The sequence below is a fragment of the Vicia villosa genome, linkage group LG4, assembly GCF_029867415.1.
Source record: "Vicia villosa cultivar HV-30 ecotype Madison, WI linkage group LG4, Vvil1.0, whole genome shotgun sequence".
NCBI lineage: Eukaryota > Viridiplantae > Streptophyta > Magnoliopsida > Fabales > Fabaceae > Vicia > Vicia villosa.
Window position 1 is genome coordinate 69,446,953 of NC_081183.1, and position 23,098 is coordinate 69,470,050.

A 23,098-nucleotide genomic window follows, 5' to 3' on the forward strand; every position below is an offset into this window, starting at 1 on the left:
ATTCAAAGCCAGAAGCTTTCCACCATCACCACGAACTTCAGTTTCAGAGGTAAGTTTTTGAACTCCACCTCTTTGATTCGTGCACTTATTTTGTTAAAACTCAATATCATCTCACTCAGCATCATCAGAGGATTAAAAACCCTCTATCAGCATTCATTTATTCATCGTATCCATCATTTAATTTCAAATTTAGGGTTTATGTGTTCTTAGAGTTCATGCTGAAATTCTTTAGAAACCTTTAAAATAAATGAATTCTGAGCCTATAATCATGTTCCTCGTTTAAAAACGAGCAAGTTTGATATTTGGATCATTCAAAATGGTTGAGAATTGAGAGAGTTCAGAAATTCAAAATGGGAGAGCTTGAGGTTGAAGACGATGATGGTGATGGCGCCATTTTTTCAAATTCTTAGGCCTGGGTTTAAAATATATTTAGTGGTGTGTGTGTTACTTACGAATTCATCGTAATGTCCCAATGGTTACAACGCGCGTCCTAACTCTCTTGTTTCCTTAGGTCTGGGGTTCGATCCCCCCTCAGACCTTTTGGTTTGTTTTATTTTTCAAAACATTTTCAATACTTGTTTTCATATATTATCACATGCCTGCCATATACTATCAGTCAACACGCGTGGCTCAGTTGGTTGTTATTTTTATTGGCAACTTCAAGGGTGTGGGTTCAAACCATGGTGGAGACAAAACCATTTTTTATCACTTGTTCATTCCATTTTCTTCACAACTTCACACAATTAATTCACCTATCAAATTAAATCATTTTCTCTTGATTTTTCATATACTTCTCATTTAATATATCTATTTTAAGAATATCCAAAAAAATCACAAAAAATATATTATTTTAATATATTTTAATTAGGTTTAAAATCACATATTTTAAGTATGTTTTAATACTTTAAAATAAAATTTTCATTTGATTTTCAAAACCTAATCCCTTGTAAATATTGTTGTGATAAAACCCTAATTATTTAGGTCTTAATTAGACATAGACTTTGTATTTATCTTAATTAAGTTGATTTTTGTCAATTTTTAAACTGTTTTCAAACATCGATCAAACAGACGATCAAGGTTTTCAGACAACAAAACCTTGTATCATTTCACATCATCATTCAACTGTTTTTTTTCATAAATAGTAAATCAAAGAAACCCAACACCTTTTTCTTTTCATAGTTTATTTTTCAAAACTGTATTTACAAAATCTTCTCATCTGTTTTCAAAACAATCTTCTGGTATTTGAAGGGCATTATTCCCGGTGAAACTCTTCAGATACCTATGTGACCTAGTGTCCATATTCACTTCTTCTGTTTTAAATAAAATATTCAACTGTTTACAATTCAACCTTCAACTGTTGCCAATAAATAATAAAGCTACTGGTAAGGCTTTGTACATACATCTTCAAAGGCCTCCACTCCATCCAGGTTAGGCTTTATAGCTTTCAATTTACAAGCTTTCATTTAAATTACTGTCAAATATATACTGTATATGTATATATATATATATATATGTTGTTTAGAACTCCGTCTGAGTACAACCTTAGGACAAATAAACTATATATATTATAGGACTATGGCCTAGGATTGAGAATGTCTTCCCGGTGAAGGCTCTTTCCTAATTAGAGATCTTTAGTTCAAACCTCAAGAAGAATTATTCCCGGTGAAACATCTTGAAAAAAGCCTTAGAACCAAAATAGGATACATCCACCCAAGAGGAATTATTCTCGGTGAAACCTCTTACCCATTTGCTTAGAGCCAAAATAAGTTCAAAACCACATAACTTTCTCTTGTGCTATAACAAGGACCCTCGATGACCCTCGATTAGCCTCCTCTTGGGCTTTGTACAAGGACCCACAGGCTTCTTAAAAGCATATTCCCAGCTTCCTCTTGAGCTTGTATACAAGGACCCATCAGGTTTCTTATAAACATAGGAACATGTCTTTAGTCACCTTTTAGCCTACCCTGGTGAGTTTCTTCTATTCTTAAAACCAGACTTTAAACAAGCTAAGAATGTCTCAATCTCAGTATTGAGTTCACCTTTTGGAATGAGAGACATGGACAGTCTCTGTCACCTTTATCTTTACCCTCCAATAATTTTCTTCCTTAGCAGAGTCTAGGTTCCACATCTGTCTATCCTCAATCAGAGTCAGCCTTAATCTTGGGCTTTAAACAAGAAGTCTCAATTAATCCTTTCATCCTTTCATAATCAATAGAGTCCACCCAATAATTCTTTAAGCAAAAATCCCTGAAAAGGGTTAGCCTCCAAAAATTAAGCTTTTAAAAGATAAACTCTCCAACAGAGTAAACCCCTGGAAAGGGTCAGCCTCCAAAATCACTCCTTTAAATCCAAATTCCCTGGAAAGGGTTAGCTTCCAAAATCATCTTTCAAACCTTCAAATATCCTCATTAGAGTCTAGGTCAATCACTTAAACAAATTCCCTAGTAGAGTCAATCTTCAAACCTGGGTCTTTCATTCATCAATCCCTACTTAACAAGAGCCCAATCCCCAGAAGGACAACCTTTATTCTCTAAACAATAGAGTAATCCCCAATAGAGTCAAAAATCCCCTCTAAGTCTAAAGATCCCACACTGGTAGATCTTTCCCCATTTAAGAGTCAGCCTCAACCTTGGGCTTTGTACAAGGCACATACTCCCCTTAGAGTCAAAACCCTACTCATAGGTATTCCTCTATCCAGAGTCGGCCACAACCTTAGGCTTTGTACAAGGAAGATAATAGAGTCTCCCCAGTGAGTCCTTCCCCATCAAGTAGCCACAACTTTGGGCTTTGTACAAGGCAGATAAACCACATTCCCCGTGTCAAAAGATTCCTAACCTCCAGGATCTTTTCCCCAAAGAGTCATCCATACTCAGTTTCCTCAACAGTCAGCCACAACCTTGGGCTTCATACAAGGCAGAAAATAATAACTTCCCTAGTAGATTTGGCTGAAGGAAAACACAAAATTTGGTAAATTTTGGGGTGATAGTTCGACCTACTCCATTACTTGGGTCGACCTAAATAGAATAGATTCAGCAGATTGAAATTTTTCTTCAGTTGGGTCGACCTGTTGGGACTCTGGGTCGACCTAAAAGTATCTGACTTTGGTTCTTGTGATTTTTCTTCAATTTAGGTCGACCTAGGCAGTTGGTTGAGTCGACCTAAAGTGAGCAGAGGTGAAACCTTTTTGTTCACTTCAGTTTGCGTCGACCTAGGGGCAGGATGGGTCGACCTAACTGAACCAGTTTCTTCCACATCATGATTGAAGCATTCTAGGTCGACCTAGGCTTGTGTTGAGTCGACCTAAGATGTCCTAGAGTTCCAAAATCTTGCTTTTCATTATATCATTCACTTGTAGCTTGATATTTGTTCAATGAAGATGTTTGCCACGAATCAAAAACTCTTGATGAGTATATGCTTGCACTTACATACTCCCCCTTTTTTATGATGGCAAACATTGGTTGAATGATGTAATCTGACATAAGCTCCCCCGTACTTTAATGCGTAAGCTCCCCCGTACTCTCATACTCTCATATACTCCCCCTTTGACAACATCAAAAATGAAACAACGAAGGTAATAGGAGAAAGCACACAGAATAATAATAACATGATAACAAGAACATACTAAGATAGCAGAGTAATAATAAGGGTCAAAGTTAAAGTATGTCACAATTACAAAACACCGAAAAAGTCAAGATAAAACAAGCATAAGAAAGGAATATGATATGATATGCAGTGCTATGAACTAATAGAATGCAATGCTCTCCTAACGTCTCCCTCTCCCTTGGTAACGACCACCTCTTTCTCTTTGAAAACCTTGCGAACGATCCTCTTCAACTTGCTTAAGCAGTTCAAGAACACTTCTGTTGAGAATGTTGAAGTTTTGGCTCAGGTTGGCATGCCGATTGTTCGCCAATTCCTCAAACCTATTTTGTCTTTCAGTGAGATTTGAGGCGAAGGTTTTAAAATCGCTTTTATGATCTTGAGCTAATCGGTGCAGATTTTCATACTGAACTTGTTGCTCATTGTAGCGCTCTTGTTGGAGTTGTTGCATATGCTCAAACCGTAGCTGTTGCGCATCATATCATTGTTGTTGAAGAAGCTGCATATTTTCCAGCATGGAGATGATACTAGATTGATCCAGTTGTGGCAGAGCTTTATACCCCCTATGGATTTCCTCTTCTTGAGGTGGTACATATTGCCAATTTGAGTTGACATCTTGAGGAACATCTTCCATGACATGATCATCATTAATAGTCATGTAAAATTCAGGTTTTTCCTCTTCATTTCCTCCTTGTGGACCAAATTCAGCAGGATCATCATAGTTGTAGATGATCTTTCCAGTCCCTTTTTGTATGAGGTAGTATGCTTTCCTCATTGGATCCCAATGATAGCCCATAAGAGTTAAGGTAGTTTGAGAGAATTCTTGAGGATGTTTGATCCTGGTGTATGTCAGCCCATCAATTGTCATACCGAAGTGGTTCACAATTTTCTGAATTATAGATCCATAGCATAAAGCAGTGGTTTTTTGCTTACCTACATAGAATTTGGTGGCTAGAAATTATGGCCAGTGAACACGAGTCCTATTTTCCAGCAAATACATCAATACTATCTCACTCCTTTCAATCCTAGAGTATCCACCTGACCGTGGTCGAATGATACGGGAGATAATCCAATTTAGAAGTCTAGGATTTCTCTTTAGATGTCCTGCAGTTATGGTTTCATTTGGCTTGTCAAGAACAGTTGGGTCCTTGAGAATTGATCGCATGTAAGCCATATGATCATAATTTGCGGGAAAGTCACCATCCTCTATACGAAACTCATCACCTGTTATGGTAAGACTAAAAATACTCACCCAAACTTGTTCATTAACAAAGTGTGAGCGTGAGCCCATCTTAAACCGAAAGTAACATCCATCACCCTTCTGTAAACCGGCATAGAAAGCACGAACAATATCCTCATTATATGGGGTATCACACTCCAATAGTGGACCAATATTTTGATGTTGAACTAAACTAGTAATTTCCAAATGTTCATACGGTCGGCTACCTTAGGGTTGTACACATACTGCTTAATAATTTTCCTTTTCAGATGGTATTTCTCAAAATCAGCCTTACAATCTGGATGAACAAGGGAAAGAGCACTTAGCGATCGAGAGGCGGATCCGGACGCGATTTCTTTTCCTTTTCTTGACTTGGGAGGCATTGTTGAGATGAATTTGGTGAAGAGGTTGAGAATTTGAGATGAATTTAAGAGATTTGGTGCAGGATGAATTTAGGGTTGCCGTATGGTAAGAGAGATTTGAGGAAGCGGAACATGTAATATGAATGAATGAAGAGACACAATGCATGGGTCGGGTCGACCTAAAGGCCCAATTTGGGAAACAAAGTTTCAGTACGTCGACCCAATGTGATTTCTGCGTCGACCAAAATGAAGCAATGGCTTCATCTTTTGATTGAAAGCAAATTAGGTCGACCTATTGATAAGTTAGGTCGACGTAACTGGCAAGTATTTTCTTCTTTTAAAAAATTTCATCAAAAGGTCGACGTAAAGACAACTTGGATCGACTCAAAATGCTTCAAAATACATGAATTGCAACAAATATTCAGGAATAGAGTATGCATGCTTAATCTATCAAGTGCAATGTTAATTGTTATGATTCTTAAACTTGACACATTATGCTCATGATGATCAATCTATATGTAATTGAGAAATATTTAGAAGCACATAGGAGGTCACTATAATCATGTTAATTGATTGCATATCACATAATCAATAATAATTTTGGAAGTGAACAACAAACATGTTACCGCTTTCTCGATTTTTAGATAAGTTGACATCATGATATAAGAGATAGTATGTTCCTTTGATCCATGTAGCACGATCCCTGACCGGTTGCGTGCTACCTTCACACTAGAGAAGAGTGTTAGCATAAACATAAACAATAGATAAAAAAATAATTAGATAGTCATAACCATATTTAGCTCAAATTAGAGATATCCAATATCCCTAATTCTCTGCGAATGTTGAAGAAAGGCTCGGTTGAAAGAGGTTTAGTAAGGATGTCCGCTAATTGTTTCTTGCTCTCAACATGTTCAAACACAACTTCCCCTTTTTCTACATGATCTCTTAAGAAGTGGTGCCTTATTTCTATATGCTTGGTTCGTGAATGTAGAACAGGATTTTTGCTTAAGTTGATGGCGCTTGTGTTGTCACACACGATAGGTATTCGGTCAAGCTTGATGCCAAAATCAATAAGCTGTTGTTTGAGCCACAATATCTGTGCACAACAACTTCCGGTAGCTACGTATTCTGCTTCGGCTGTAGATAACGCGACTGATACTTGTTTCTTGCTGTGCCAACTTATCAATGAAATTGAGAATAGATGAAATGTGCCACTGGTGCTTTTTCTGTCAGATATGCATCCAGCAAAGTCGGAGTCGGAGAATCCCACCAAGTAGCATTCATTTCCCTTAGGATACCATAGACCATATGTGGTAGTTCCACGGAGGTATCGTAGAATTCTTTTTACAGCTTTTAGATGTGATTCCTTTGGGCACGATTGGTATCTTGCACACATGCATACGCTAAACATAATTTCTGGTCTTGAGGTCGTGAGATACAATAGAGAGCCTATCATGCCTCGGTATAATTTTACATCAACCTCTTTACCGTTTTCATCCTTGTCTAGGTTGCCATTTGTGGCCATAGGTGTGTCAATCTCCTTTTCCTCACTCATCCCAAATCTCTTTAGCAATTCTATGCAATATTTAGTTTGGCTAACGAAAGTTCCACGACTTAGCTGTTTGATTTGTAGAGCAAGGAAGAAGTTTAATTCCCCCATGAGGCTCATCTCAAATTCACTCTGCATAAGCTTAGAAAATTCTTTGACAAGTTTTGCATTAGTTGACCCAAATATTATATCATCTACATAAACTTGAACCAGAAGTATATCTTTTTCTTTTCTCTTAATGAAGAGAGTAGTATCAACTTTACCCCTAGAGTATCCTTGACTAAGTAGAAATTTGCTTAAACGCTCATAGGGGCTTGTTTGAGACCGTATAAAGCACGTTTCAACTTGTAAACATGTGTTGGATACTTATAATTTTCAAAACCGGGTGGTTGAGCTACATAGACCTCTTCATTAATATAACCATTTAGAAAAGCACTTTTAACATCCATTTGGAAAAGCTTAAAGTCTTTTGAGCAAGCATAAGCAAGTAAGAGGCGAATTGCCTCAAGACGTGCTACGGGAGCATACGTCTCCTCATAACCAATACCTTCCTCTTGATTGTAGCCTTGAGCTACCTACCTAGCTTTGTTTCTAGTAATAACTCCGTTTTCATCAAGTTTGTTATGAAAAACCCACCTAGTGCCAATTACTTGATGTTCTCCCGGATGAGGGACAAGGTCCCATACATCATTCTTTTTAAACTGGTTTAATTCTTCTTGCATGGCCATTAGCCAATGCTCATCAAGTAATGTGTATTTTGCGTTTTTCGGCTCAACTTGTGAAACAAAAGCAAAATGATGACAAAAGTTACTTATCTTGGAGCGTGTAGTAACGCCCTTTGAGATGTCACCTAATATGTTGTCAATTGGATGATCTTTTACGTTTGTCCAGGCCTTTGGAAGTTCTTCGTTGCTTGAGATATTTTCTTTTTTGACGCTATCATGAGATTCATCTTTCTCTTCCTTAGCATCTTCTTCTTTTATAATCTCACTTTCTTCTTCCTTTTCTTTGACAATATCTTCAGTGGATGGGCCTGCACTATCAAAAGAGATACCTTTCCCGACACATTTTGAGTAAGATTCATCAAAGGACACATGAACTGACTCTTCAACAATAAGTAGTCTTTTGTTGTAAATCCGATATGCTTTACTAGATTGAGAGTAACCAAGAAATATGCCTTCGTCCGCTTTAGCATCAAATTTACCAAGGTTATCTTTACCGTTGTTTAACACAAAACATTTGCAACCGAATACGTGGAGGTGGGACACATTTGGTTTTCTACCCTTTAATAGTTCATATGGCGTTTTGTTTAGTATAGGACGAATTAATATCCTATTCAAAACATAACATGCGGTGCTAATAGCATCCGCCCAGAAATATTTAGGTAGATTTCCTTCATTGAGCATTGTTCTTGCCAACTCTTCTAGAACACGATTTTTACGTTCGACCACACCATTTTGTTGTGGTGTTCTAGGAGCTGAAAAGTTATGTTCAATTCCATGTTTATCACAGTATTTTTCAAAATGATAATTTTCAAATTCTCCACCGTGATCAGTACGGATTGCAACTATTTTGGTGTTCATTTTGTTTTGACATAACCTTGCAAATTGAGTAAATGCTAGAAATATTTGATCCTTACTAGGTAGGAAGATTGTCCAACAAAATCTAGAGTAATCATCGACAATGATAATGTTAGACGCTAGGCTTAAGGATCTAGAGGGGGGTGAATAGATCTCACACAGTTTTTCGGAATTAATTGAACTTTAAGCGAAAGCGGTTCTGAATCGACTCGCGTCTATTCCGGACCACTATTGAAACGATTGTATATGTGTTAAAACCACTAAACAGCTTGAGATAAACGATAAGAGAATACCCTATAGAATCAATACGTTGCTCTAATGAAAATCGATTAACTTCTTATATAATGAACGATGTTTGCAATGCAGTAATAGTGAAAGAAGCAAAAACACAAACACTTGGTGATAATGATCAAATTGATGGTGATTCAATGTGTGATGGATTGTGATGTTTATACAAGTTCTTAATTCACAATTTTAACACTCGAATCATTGATCAATTTGCAATTATAACCAAATATGAACAGAACGTAAATGAAAAGATAAAAGCGACAAGAACACGATATTTGTTTAGGCAGTTCGTCGATCGTCCTCGCTACGACTACGTCTGCCCCCAATTCCAAACTGAAATTGGGAAATCTTTCATTAATGTTGAAAGCAGTTTATACAAAGAAGATAACAAAGCGATAAACAATAAACCAAATTTGTCGATCCTTTGAATCTTCTTTCCCCTTAATCTTGAGCCAGATCAAGGTCTTCCAAGAGCTTCACTTTGATCCCTTTCTGCAGTGTCTTGAATTGCTCGAACACTTGTTCTTCAATCTTCACACTCAGCTGGATCCTTGATGAAGCTTCTTGATAAAACCCCCAAAATTCACCTATCTTGGAGGACAAAACCCTCGGATTTTATTCACCAAAAACCCCACAAATCTTCACCCACTAGGAATCTTCAATTCCGTTCCATGGACGTTATCGAACTCGATCACTAACCCTCAATGCAAGAATGATTATGTGTAATTGTGTTGGAGATGATGAAGAACGAAGATGAGAAGCATTTGTGTATCTTTCAGTTGTTGGTGTTGAGAAGCAATAATGAACCTTGGACAATATATATGAGAGCTTATCAGTTGGAGCAGAGAAAACCAGAAATTTTGGTGTTTTTGATCAATTAGGTCGACCTCTTGTAGTGCTTAGGTCGACCTAGCAGAGGTGCATTAGCTTTGAATGATATTTGCTCCCAGTTAGGTCGACCTGTTAGGGAAGTAGGTTGACCAGAATTCTCTTCAAATGCGTTTTGGGACATTTCTTCAGTTTAGGTCTACCTAGTTGATGTGTGGGTCGACCTAGCAGAAGTATATGAAATTTTCTCCATTTTAGGTCGACCTGGGTTGACAGTAGGTCGACCTAGCTGTTGCTTTTCTGCATTTTTCTTGTTTTGCTTGTGTTGAGTCGACCTATATGCATAGTAGGTCGACCTGCTCTGTCATAAGTGACCAATGCTTGCTTTTCTTTGAGTTCTTCTGCTTGTGCCTTGTTGCTTGTATGCTTGTTGAGTTTGCCATGAATCAAAAACATCTTTGTGAGTGTGATCTTGTATTCATATACTCCCCCTTTTTGATGATGGCAAACTGGTAGTAGAAGCTTTGGCAATAAGTGGTAAAAGCTCCCCCGTACACTCAGCATCTATGCTCCCCCGTACACTCAGCTGAGCTCTCCCGTACACTCAGCATCTATCTCCCCCTTTGACAACATCAAAAGAGATACAACGAAACAGAAGAGTAACGAGAGAAACATAGATAAAAACGCTAGCATTCATAGTATAATAGATAAAAGGTAGATAGTGATAACATGAGAGCCAAACATGTTTAAAGGTACACTTTAACATACATGATAATCCAAGAGATTAACAAAAAAGGCACAGTACGATAATATGTAAGAATATAACATAATGATAATGAAATGAAATGCAATAATATGATGATATGATGGAGAATGCATCCTAACGCCTGCCCCTTCTTCCTCTTCCTCTTTGAAATGTATGAGGACGATCCTCTTCAACTTGTTCCAACAAATCAAGCACAGATAGATTGAGAGTGTTGAAGCTTTGGCTTATGTTGGCATGACGATGCAATGCCGTTTCCTCAAACTGATTCTGTCTTAGAGTCGAGTTGGAGGCAAAAGTCTCAAAATCGCTTTTGTGGTCTTGAACCAAGCTGTACAACGATTGATATTGTCGTTGTTGTTCGTCATAGCGATCTTGTTGGAGCTGTTGCATTTGTTGGAATTGGAGCTGTTGTGTGTCGAAGTGTTGTTGTTGTAGGAGTTGCATATTCTCTAACATGGAAATGATGTTGGTTTGATCCGGCGGAGGCGGAGCCGTGTATCCCCAAGGGATATCCTCTTGTTGTGGAGGAACATATCTCCAATTTGCATCCGTATCTTGTGCAACATCTTCCATGTGATGATCATCATCATTTGCATTGTCTTGATCAAGTCCTTCTTCTTCATTACCTGCATTGTTTCCAAACTCCGTGGGATCATCATAATTGTAAATAACCTTCCCGGTTCCCTTTTGAATGAGATAGTAGGTTTTCCTAACTGGATTCCAATGGTATCCCATAAGAGTCAAGGTGGTTTGTGAGAATTCTTGAGATTGGTGTATGCTGATGTAGTATAAGTGATCAAGCCGCATGCCGAAATGATTGACAATTGTTTGAATGATTGATTCATAACACAGGGCTGTAGTTTTCTGTTGGACCTCATGAAACTTAGCAGCTAGGAAGTAAGGCCAATGTATACGCGTTCTGTTTTGCAGCAGATACATGAGCACAACTTCATTCCTTTCAATTCTTGAGTACCCTCCTGCTCTTGGTCGAATGATTCTTGAGATGACCCAATTTAGGAGCCTAGGATCTCGCTTCAGGTGACCGGCTGTTATTGTTTCATTAGGTTTGTCAAAGACGGAAGGGTCTTTGAGGATAGATTTCATGTAGGCCACATGGTCATAGTTTCCCGGTACATCCCCGTCTTCCATACAAAATTCATCACATACAATTTTGAGACCAAAGATACTAATCCAAGCCCGTTTGTCAACAACATGCGACCTAGAGCCCATTTTGAATCGGAAATTACAACCATCCCCTTTTGTAAATCCTGCATAGAAAGCCCTGACGGTATTTTCACAGTACGGAGTATCACATTGCACTAAGGGATGAATATTTTGATGTTCAATCAAAGCAGCGACATCGGGGATATGCATGTTTTTGACAAGATTTGGATCATAGGTATATTGCTTAACAATTTTTCTTTTCATCTGCCATTTCTCAAAATTTTCCCTACAATCAGGATGAACAAGAGCACTTACCGGTTGAGATGATGAACCAGAGGCAATTTCCTTTCCCTTTCTTGATTTTGGAGGCATGGTTGTTGAGTAGTAGAGTGAGAGAGATGATTTGTGACAGATTTTGTGCTTGAGGAATTAGGGTTGGCCGTACAAGTGATATGCAAATGAGCAAAAGAGGTAAAGGAAATGGTTATGTATGAAAGGATATGGGTCGGGTCGACCAACAGACCCACTTTTGGAAATTTTTGACGCAGTAGGTCGACCTAATGTAGAGCTTGGTCGACCTAACAGGAAGGCTGTTAAAAAAATTGCAGTTTAGGTCGACCTAAAAGAAGGGTAGGTCGACGTAACTGGGAGTTTTAACAACATTTCTGAAAGAAGACTTGGTTAGGTCGACTCAGAGACATATTAGGTCGACCTAAATCCCAAAAATTTTGAAAATGCTCTATATATGATGTGTTTATGCCTAGTTACTTGATGTATGTTTATAATATGATATGCTATGATTGATGATGAAGCACATACATGAGTACGAGAGATATATGAATGAAGTCACTATAAGCATGTTAATTGATAGCATATTATAGTCATCAATAATATTTTTGGAAGTGAACAACAACCACGTTACCGCCTTCTCAATATGTAGGTGTCACCGTTTAGTGGAAGCCTTTAGTCATTATGGAATGATGCCTGGCTTGATAATGAACTACCTTTACACTAAGAGAAATGTTAGCTTGAGAACAACCAATATATAGATATAAAGTAAAGGAATAACTTTAAGAGAAAACAAAAGTAATTAGCCCAAATTAGAGATATCGAGTATCCCTAATTCCCTACGAATGTTGAAGTATTGCTCCGTTGCTAGAGGTTTGGTGAAGATGTCAGCTAGTTGCTTCTTGCTTTCTACATGTTCAAATGTAACGTCTCCTTTCTCTACATGATCTCTTAGGAAGTGATGCCTTATTTCAATATGCTTGGTTCGTGAGTGTAAGACAGGATTTTTGCTCAGGTTTATGGCACTTGTGTTGTCGCACATGATAGGTATCCGATCAAGCTTAATACCAAAGTCAAGAAGTTGTTGCTTGAGCCATAATATCTGCGCACAACAGCTTCCGGCAGCTACATATTCTGCCTCAGCAGTAGATAATGCAACTGATACTTGTTTCTTGCTATGCCAACTTATCAACGAATTTGAGAATAGATGACATGTTCCACTGGTGCGTTTTCTATCGGATTTGCAGCCAGCAAAATCTGAGTCGGAGAATCCTACCAAATAACACTCATTTCCCTTTGGATACCATAGGCCATATGTAGTAGTTCCGCGTAAATATCTCAGAATTCTTTTGACAACTTTTAAGTGAGATTCTTTTGGACAAGATTGATATCTTGCACACATACACACACTAAACATAATGTCTGGTCTTGAGGCAGTAAGATACAATAGTGAACCTATCATGCCTCGGTACAATTTCACATCAACCTCTTTACCTTTCTCATCTTTGTCTAGGTTAGTATTTGTTGCCATAGGTGTGTCAATCTCCTTCGCTTCACTCATTCCAAATCTTTTGAGCAGCTCTGTACAGTATTTAGTTTGACTTACAAACGTTCCATGACGGAGTTGCTTGATTTGTAGGCCAAGGAAGAAATTTAGCTCACCCATGAGACTCATCTCAAATTCACTCTGCATAAGCTTAGAAAAATCTTTGACAAGTTTTGCATTAGTAGATCCAAATATAATATCATCTACATAAACTTGGACTAAGAGAACATCTTTATCTTTTCTTTTAATAAAGAGAGTAGTGTCAACTTTACCCCTAGAGTACCCTTGACTAAGAAGAAAATTGCTCAAACGTTCGTACCAAGCCCGAGGGGCTTGTTTAAGACCGTATAGAGCACGTTTCAGCTTATAAACATGAGTTGGATACATGTAATTCTCAAAGCCGGGTGGCTGAGCAACATAGACTTCTTCATTTATATAGCCATTTAGAAAGGCACTTTTAACATCCATTTGGAATAGTTTGAAGTCTATAGAACACGCATAGGCAAGTAAGAGACGAATAGCTTCGAGACGTGCTACAGGAGCGTATGTCTCTTCATAATCAATACCTTCCTCTTGATTATAACCTTGGGCAACTAATCTAGCTTTGTTTCTAGTAATATTGCCGTTTTCATCAAGTTTGTTACGAAAAACCCATCTAGTGCCTATTACTTGATGATCTCCCGGATGAGGGACTAAGTCCCAAACATCATTCCGTTTAAATTGGTTTAATTCTTCTTGCATGGCCATTAGCCAATGCTCATCAAGTAATGCGTCCTTAGCATTTTTCGGCTCAACTTGTGAAACAAAAGCAAAATGATGACAAAAGTTACTTATCTTTGAGCGTGTTGTAACGCCCTTTGAGATGTCTCCTATTATGTTGTCAATTGGATGGTCTTTCACATTTGTCCAGGCCTTAGGAAGTTCTTCATTGTTTGAGATGCTTTCCTTTTCATTTTCATCATGAGACTCATCTTTCTCTTTCTCAGCATCTTTCTTTACAATATTTTCATTCTCATCTTCCTTATCTTGGACAATGTCTTCAGTGGATGGACCTGCACCATTAAACAAAAGACCTTTCTCGACATATTTTGTATAAGATTCATCAAAAGACACGTGTACTGACTCTTCTACTATAAGTAATCTTTTATTATATACCCGATATGCTTTGCTAGATTGTGAGTAACCAAGGAAGATGCCCTCATCAGCTTTAGCATCGAATTTACCAAGATTATCCTTACCATTGTTCAAGACAAAACACTTGCAACCGAATACATGGAGATGAGATACATTTGGTTTTCTACCTTTTAGTAATTCATAGGGAGTTTTGTTCAGTATAGGACGTATTATTATCCTATTCAAAACATAACATGCGGTGCTAATCGCGTCAGCCCAGAAATACTTAGGTAGACTCCCTCATTCAGCATTGTTCTTGCCAACTCCTCTAGAACCCGATTTTTACGTTCAACCACACCGTTTTGTTGTGGTGTTCTAGGAGCTGAAAAGTTATGCTCAATTCCATGTTTATCACAGTATTTTTCAAAAAGATAGTTTTCAAACTCTCCACCGTGATCACTTCGAATTGCAACTATTTTGGTGCTCATTTTATTTTGACATAATCTTGAAAATTGTGTGAAAGCTGGAAAAGTTTGATCCTTACTAGGTAGAAAGATTGTCCAACAAAATCTAGAGTAATCATCGATAATGACAAAACCATAGATGTTTCCACCTATGCTTTTAGTCCTTGAAGGGCCAAAAAGATCCATGTGAAGTAGTTCAAGAGGGCGTGATGTTGAAACCACGTTCTTTGATTTAAAAGAGATTTTTGTTTTCTTTCCCTTTTGACAAGCATCACATATATGATCTTTTGAAAACTTCATTTTAGGTAAGCCGATTACTAAATCTTTTGTGACAACTTTATTAAGTAAGTCAAAATTTATGTGGGCGAGACGTCTATGCCAAAGCCATGAGTCTTCGCCTAGAGCAACTAGACACTTGGTACTAGACTTGGATACCTCATCCAAGTTTAGCATATAGATGTTGTTTACTCTTAAGCCGTTAAACATAATATCTCTTTTCTTAGTATGTTCTATTGTGCAGCCAAAATTTGTAAACATTACTTTAAAATCTTTGTCGCACAATTGACTTATACTTAAAAGATTATGCTTAAGGCCTTCTACTAGCAGTACATTAGTTATAGTAGTGGTAGAGGGGTTACCTACACTTCCTTTACCAAGTATGGCTCCCCGATTGTTATCTCCATAGGTGACATACCCCTTTTTCTTTGCGTGAAACTCAACGAAAAGAGATATGTCTCCCGTCATGTGTCTTGAACATCCACTATCAAGGAACCACAACCTTTCGGCAATGTCAAGACACTTTTCCTGCAAAATTAATTTAGAGAGGGAGGTCCCCAATTTTCATTGGGTCCTTGGTGTAGCGGCGGAAAATTTAAGTTTAAGCCATTGGTTAACTTAACAAGTTTAAAAGCAAGAGTCGCCACCGAACTTTTTTGATTCCAAAAGAGGAAAGGGAAAAAACTCGAAAAAAACCACAAAGAAATCTGGATACGGGGGTTGGTTATGCAAGGGGAAGGTGTTAGCACCCCTCACATCTGTGGTACTCCACAGGAACCTTTTGAAAATCTGTGTTTATGTTAAAATCATTTTTTGTTTGCTAAAAGAAGAAATGAGAAAAGAAATATATACAAAAGAAAAAGGTTATTTACAAAAGTTTGCTCGGCAAGACATAAACATCTTGTGCCTACATACCTCCTCAGTGCAATGGAGAAGTCAGAGCATTTGTAGTTCTGCTCAAAAGTTTTGAAAAAAAGGTTTTATTGAAAACAAGTTTTAAAGGGAAAAGAGTGCAAGTGCACAAAAGAGTTTAAAGAAGATCACATGACAAAAGTCAAGGTTTTATTAAGAAAAGAGTTTTGAAAACAGGTCGATGGCGGTGCGCAAGGCACTCGACTTACAAAGAGTTGGTTGGGAGCTTGGTATATGGACCAAGTAATGCGGGGGTGAATAGTTTGTTTAAAAAGAAGATGGAAGAAGTAAATGGAAACATACAAGCTCATACAGGTAAAATCCATACAAACAAGCATACAAGTTCAAGCATAAAGGGATGAACATAGGAGTAAAATAAGGGTGTACGTGCAAGTGTGCATGTGTAAGTACGGTTGATGGCGATGCGTGAAGTGCAATCGACTTATGGTAGAAAACGGCTAAGAACCTAATTTTAGTTTGAAAAACGGTTAAAGCATGCAAGCAATAATAAAATAAAGCGGTAAAGGAAAGCGGTAAAATTATTACAAGGCCTCGGGGATGGGGATTACACACTTATCGAATGGGGATGAAAATAAACTACGAATTATTACAACCCAATCGAAAATTAAAGCGGAAATATAAGAATAATATATACAAAATTAAAACGAATTATAGATGTCCACAAGTCCTCAAAGATGACAATACCTCACAAAAATCAAGCAAATGTTAGTCACGGATATATATAATGATGCATGAATAAATGACAAAAATATACTAACAAACATTAATCAAAATTAACTAAAGAAAATATAAAATAAGCATAGTAAATTCTAAAAATAATAACATATTTTTGTATTTTTAATATGAAAAATAAAACTAACATATTATAATATAATGAAATATTTTTGTATTTTTGATAATAGTGGAGAAATAAAAATCTAATTAAACATATTTTTGTGTTTTTATATAAAACATAAAAGAAACAAATATTATAAAACAAGAACTATGGGCTAACAAATAAATGATAATAATAGAAAAAAAACAGTTAGTACAAAAAAGATGAATGGGCTTAAAATATGGGAAACAAAGACCCAAAACACAATCAATCTGCCCACACGGAGGGGGGTAGGGACGCTAAACAAGGGTGTATCCAGCAAAATGGACTTTGGGCTTAGTTGTAGGCCCAAAACTTGGTTCAAGTTCCAAACAGGAGGGGGTATCACGGGCCTGCGTAGGGTGCGTATAGGGAAGATCAATGGGGCCTGGCTATTCACTTAAGCCCAACACAACACAAAAACCCTAAGAAAAAGTGATTCAATCCACCTTCACCATCAAACTCGTCCTCACACGCCTCATGATTCTCTCAACAAACACACAAATCAAACTCTCAGTTTCAAGCTAACATAGATAACGACACAGACAAGCAAAACTCACACAAGATCATGATAATCCATAAGCATCAACACACAAACAGGATTCAGATCAAATATCAATACGCAACAACAATTAAACGCGCAAAACGTATGAGCGGTGAATTCAAACATCAACAAACAACAATCATTGAAGAATGAAATAGATTTGCAGTAGTAAAAACAGAGCGAGTCAAAGATTGGTTACCGGTGGAGGTTACAAATCGGTGAAGATGATGCGAAGCCGAGTTTTGGTGATGATCCCGTCGACTTTGCGATCTGGTTGTATGCTTCGCGGTCCTTGCGTTCCCGATCTGATGCTAAATCGTGAGTTGCTTCGGAGGAATTAGTGATGATGATGTGCAGGTGTTGCGAGATGTCGGTTTTGTGAATGATACGAATCAGAGTTAGTGTGCGTAAAGGTTTTGAGAATGGATCGTGAATGTCTGTATGAGTTTTATTGTGTGAAGGTATGTTATGGATTTGTGCGTGAATGAAGGTTTTGTGGTGAGGATGAAGATGTTGAAGGTGAGTCAGTGATTTGCAGGTTGAATCGATGATGAGTAATGCGTGAAACGTTGAGGTTTTTTGGATCTTGTTTAGAAGGATTTTGGAGTGTGTGGTTGAAACGGTTCAAATGTGAAGGTTAGTTGACGGTGATTATGAATCGTGAACGATGAAGGTAATAAGAACTGGTTTTGTATGGTTTTGGAGGGAGGTTTTGGTGAATTTTCTACAGAGTAACTTTGCCTTTTTCTTCCCCCCCTGAATCTGTTCTACGATGCTTGTTATATAGTGAGTGTGAGGTGAGGGTAGGATAGGAAATTGAGGGGAATTGGTGAGGAATGTCTGAAGAATTTTAGATCCACTTTTTCCGGAGTGAATCAAAACGCGTGAGGAGAAAATGGGGAGGTGGCAGAAAGTTTGTTTTGCATTTTTGTAGAAATTTCACGTGAAAGGTGGTGAGGAAATTGAAAATATTTTGCATTGAGTTTTTTTTGTCTTATTATCACATGGAAAAGAACTTTGCTGCAAATGAAACGTGAATGGAATTTTGTGTAAACTCCTCTTACTGAAAACGTGAAGGGCAAAGTTGTGGTGGACCCACTTCTCAACTTGGCTTCATGGTTTGAAATTGACTTGGATTAAAAATGACTTGGGCCTTACAAACTCAATTGGCCTTATACTTGAATCAACTTGGGCTTTCTAATGAATTTTCTTGAATACAACTTGGACCCAAAATGAGTTCTTTTATTTGCACCTATAAAAAGGAAATAAAACAAAATAACAAAATAAAAAGTAATAACAAATTGATTTTAATTTTAATAGAAATTCAACTTAAAGTCTAAATTGAATTTAGATTAAAACTATAAAATCACGAAAGATTAGTAAAAGGTCAACAAAAATTATATTAACTATAAAATCAAATAAAATGCATGTAATGAATGTATGTATATATTTTTTTGATTTTTGAATGCAAATGATGCAAATGAATGTATATGATGCTACATATATTTTTTTCAATTTTTTTAAAGATAAAATAAGAATACTAAGTGTAAATGATGCAGATAAAAAGTCGGGGCAAAATTTATGGTACAACACTTGGTAGTGAGTACATAATTTGTTGCACTTGGGCAACCATTGAAATACTCCTTTAGGAACTAAAATCCTCCTAAATTTGCATTTTTCAATGGTATGACCCTTTTTGCAACAATAATGACAGGTAATATGATGAGAATATGTTGTTTTGCTAGTTGATACTTTTGGTACAAAAGTGTATTTACTATATAAAGGAGTATACGATCTTTTGAACTTATTTGGATCAACCGCAAAAGTCACTTTTGGTTGTAGAGCCTTGTCTAATTTGGCTTTTAGATCTCTTACTTCTTTTTGCCAAATGTGACATGTCTCACAACCAAACCATGATGTAGGATCTATTTCAACTTTATCCTTTTGAATGTCTAGCATAGATTGTTTTAAAGCTTCCATATCCTTTTCGGTTTTCTCAACTTTTGATTCAAGATATGAAAAGATTTTCTTATTTGAGGCCAAAAGTTTGAAAGCTTCAATTGCATCTCTATGTAATTCTTCAAAAGCAAGTTTTAGTTAAGAATGAGATACCTTATCTATGAGTTCAGGTTTAAGATGACTTACAGCTTTCTTTTTCTTGTGTTGATGAGCCATAAGGCATAAGTTTGCTGATTCTTCTTCATTGCTTGATGAGCTTTCACTAGATGAATCACTTTCCCATGCTATGTAGGCTCTTTTAGATTTGTTATGACCTTTGCTTTGGTTCTTCTCTTTTTCCTTCTTAAGATATGGACAATCCGGTTTGTAGTGACCGGCTTTCCCACAATTAAAGCAAGGGCCTTTGATTTTTCCTTTGTTGTTGTCATCTTGTTTGAACTTGTTTGATTGCTTTCTATAGTTGATCAAGCCTTTGTCAGAATGCTTTGCTCCATTTTTCTTTAGATATTTGTTGTATCTTCGCACAAACAGTCCCATTTCCTCATCATCGGAGTCTTCGTCATCACTTGTATCACTATCCTCTAGCTCTTGTCTTGAGGTCTTGGAACTTGAAGCCTTTAGAGCTATTGACTTCTTCTCTACCTCTTTCTCCATGTTCTTCTCTTTCTTTGCCCTTTTCTCATGCATGTCAAGGCATTTAAGGTGTTGTTCATGTTCCTCTAGTTTACCAAAGAGAATGGTAATGTCTAAGGTGTTTAGATCATTAGCTTCCTTTATTGCTGTAACCTTGGGTTGCCATTCCCTGTTCAAACATCTTAAGATTTTGTTAGTAGCAACTGCATTGGAAACAGGTCTATCAAGAGAATTTAAACGATTTTTCAAGTGAACGAATCTCTTCTGCATGTTTTCGATGGATTCACCATCTTCCATGTGGAAGAGTTCAAATTCTTGAGTTAACGTATTGATTCTAGCTAGTTTGACATCATCCGTTCCCTCGTGGGCAACTTGCAATGTGTCCCACATAGCTTTAGCGGATCTACAATGGGAAACGCGATAGTATTCATCAACTCCTAGAGCTGAGATTAGAATGTTTCTCGCTTTCCAATCGTATCCATATCTCTTTTCATCTTTAGCATCCCAAGTATTTTCTGGTTTTGGAACAACTACACCAGCTGCATTTGTCATGGTGATCTGAAAGGGACCATTGACAATAGCTGTCCAGATGTTCCTATCAATTGCATTGATGTGGACACACATACAATCCTTCCAATAGCCATAGTTTTCACCGTTGAAAACTAGAGCTCTATTGTGAGCCCCTTTAGGTCCGGAAGCCATCTTTCCAATAAGTGTTTCACGTAGCACGGAATAAACCAGAGCTCTTGATGCCACTTGTTAGACGCTAGGCTTAAGGATCTAGAGGGGGTGAATAGATCTCACACAGTTTTTCGGAATTAATTGAACTTTAAGCGAAAGCGGTTCTGAATCGACTCGCGTCTATTCCGGACCACTATTGAAACGATTGTATATGTGTTAAAACCACTAAACAGCTTGAGATAAACGATAAGAGAATACCCTATAGAATCAATACGTTGCTCTAATGAAAATCGATTAACTTCTTATATAATGAACGATGTTTGCAATGCAGTAATAGTGAAAGAAGCAAAAACACAAACACTTGGTGATAATGATCAAATTGATGGTGATTCAATGTGTGATGGATTGTGATGTTTATACAAGTTCTTAATTCACAATTTTAACACTCGAATCGTTGATCAATTTGTAATTATAACCAAATATGAACAGAACGTAAATGAAAAGATAAAAGCGACAAGAACACGATATTTGTTTAGGCAGTTCGTCGATCGTCCTCGCTACGACTACGTCTGCCCCCAATTCCAAACTGAAATTGGGAAATCTTTCATTAATGTTGAAAGCAGTTTATACAAAGAAGATAACAAAGCGATAAACAATAAACCAAATTTGTCGATCCTTTGAATCTTCTTTCCCCTTAATCTTGAGCCAGATCAAGGTCTTCCAAGAGCTTCACTTTGATCCCTTTCTGCAGTGTCTTGAATTGCTCGAACACTTGTTCTTCAATCTTCACACTCAGCTGGATCCTTGATGAAGCTTCTTGATAAAAACCCCCAAAATTCACCTATCTTAGAGGACAAAACCCTCGGATCTTATTCACCAAAAACCCCACAAATCTTCACCCACTAGGAATCTTCAATTCCGTTCCATGGACGTTATCGAACTCGATCACTAACCCTCAACGCAAGAATGATTATGTGTAATTGTGTTGGAGATGATGAAGAACGAAGATGAGAAGCATTTGTGTATCTTTCAGTTGTTGGTGTTGAGAAGCAATAATGAACCTTGGACAATATATATGAGAGCTTATCAGTTGGAGCAGAGAAAACCAAAAATTTTGGTGTTTTTGATCAATTAGGTCGACCTCTTGTAGTGCTTAGGTCGACCTAGCAGAGGTGCATTAGCTTTGAATGATATTTGCTCCCAGTTAGGTCGACCTGTTAGGGAAGTAGGTCGACCAGAATTCTCTTCAAATGCGTTTTGGGACATTTCTTCAGTTTAGGTCGACCTAGTTGATGTGTGGGTCAACCTAGCAGAAGTATATGAAATTTTCTCCATTTTAGGTCGACCTGGGTTGACAGTAGGTCGACCTAGCTGCTGCTTTTCTGCATTTTTCTTGTTTTGCTTGTGTTGAGTCGACCTATATGCATAGTAGGTCGACCTGCTCTGTCATAAGTGACCAATGCTTGCTTTTCTTTGAGTTCTTCTGCTTGTGCCTTGTTGCTTGTATGCTTGTTGAGTTTGCCATGAATCAAAAACATCTTTGTGAGTGTGATCTTGTATTCACAGATAAAACCAAGGATATTTCCACCTATGCTTTTAGTCCTTGAAGGGCCAAAGAGATCCATGTGAAGAAGTTCAAGGGGTCGTGATGTTGAAACCACATTTTTGATTTAAAAGAAACTTTTATTTGTTTCCCCTTTTGACATGCATCACATAAATGATCTTTTGAAAACTTTATTTTTGGTAAGCCGATTACTAAATCCTTTGTGACAACCTTATTTAGTAAGTCAAAGTTTATGTGAGCAAGGCGTCTATGCCAAAGCCATGAGTCTTCTCCTAAAGCAATAAGACACTTGGCATTTGACTTAGACATTTCGTCCAAGTTTAGCATATAAATGTTGTTTACTCTTGTGCCATTAAACACAATGTCTCTTTTCTTAATATGTTCAATTGTGCAACCAGAATTTGTGAAAGTTACTTTGAAATCTTTGTCGCACAATTGACTAATACTTAAGAGATTATGTTTAAGACCTTCTACTAGTAAAACATCATATATGGTTGTGGTAGATGGGTTACCTACACTTCCTTTACCAAGTATAGCTCCCTGATTGTTGTCTCCATAGGTGACATACCTCTTTTTCTTTGCATGAATCTCAACAAAAAGTTATATGTCTCCCGTCATGTGTCTTGAACATCTGCTATCAAGGAACCACAACCTTTCGGCAATGTCAAGACACTTTTCCTGCAAAATTAATTTAGAGTGGAAGGTCCCCAATTTTCATTGGGTCCTTGGTAGTGAGTACATACATTTTTACACTTAGGCAACCATTGAAATACTCCTTTAGGAACTAGAATCCTCCTAAATTTGCATTTTTCAATGGTGTGTCCCTTTTTGCAATAATAGTAACAAGTAATATGATGAGAATATGCTGTTTTGCTAGTTGATACTTTT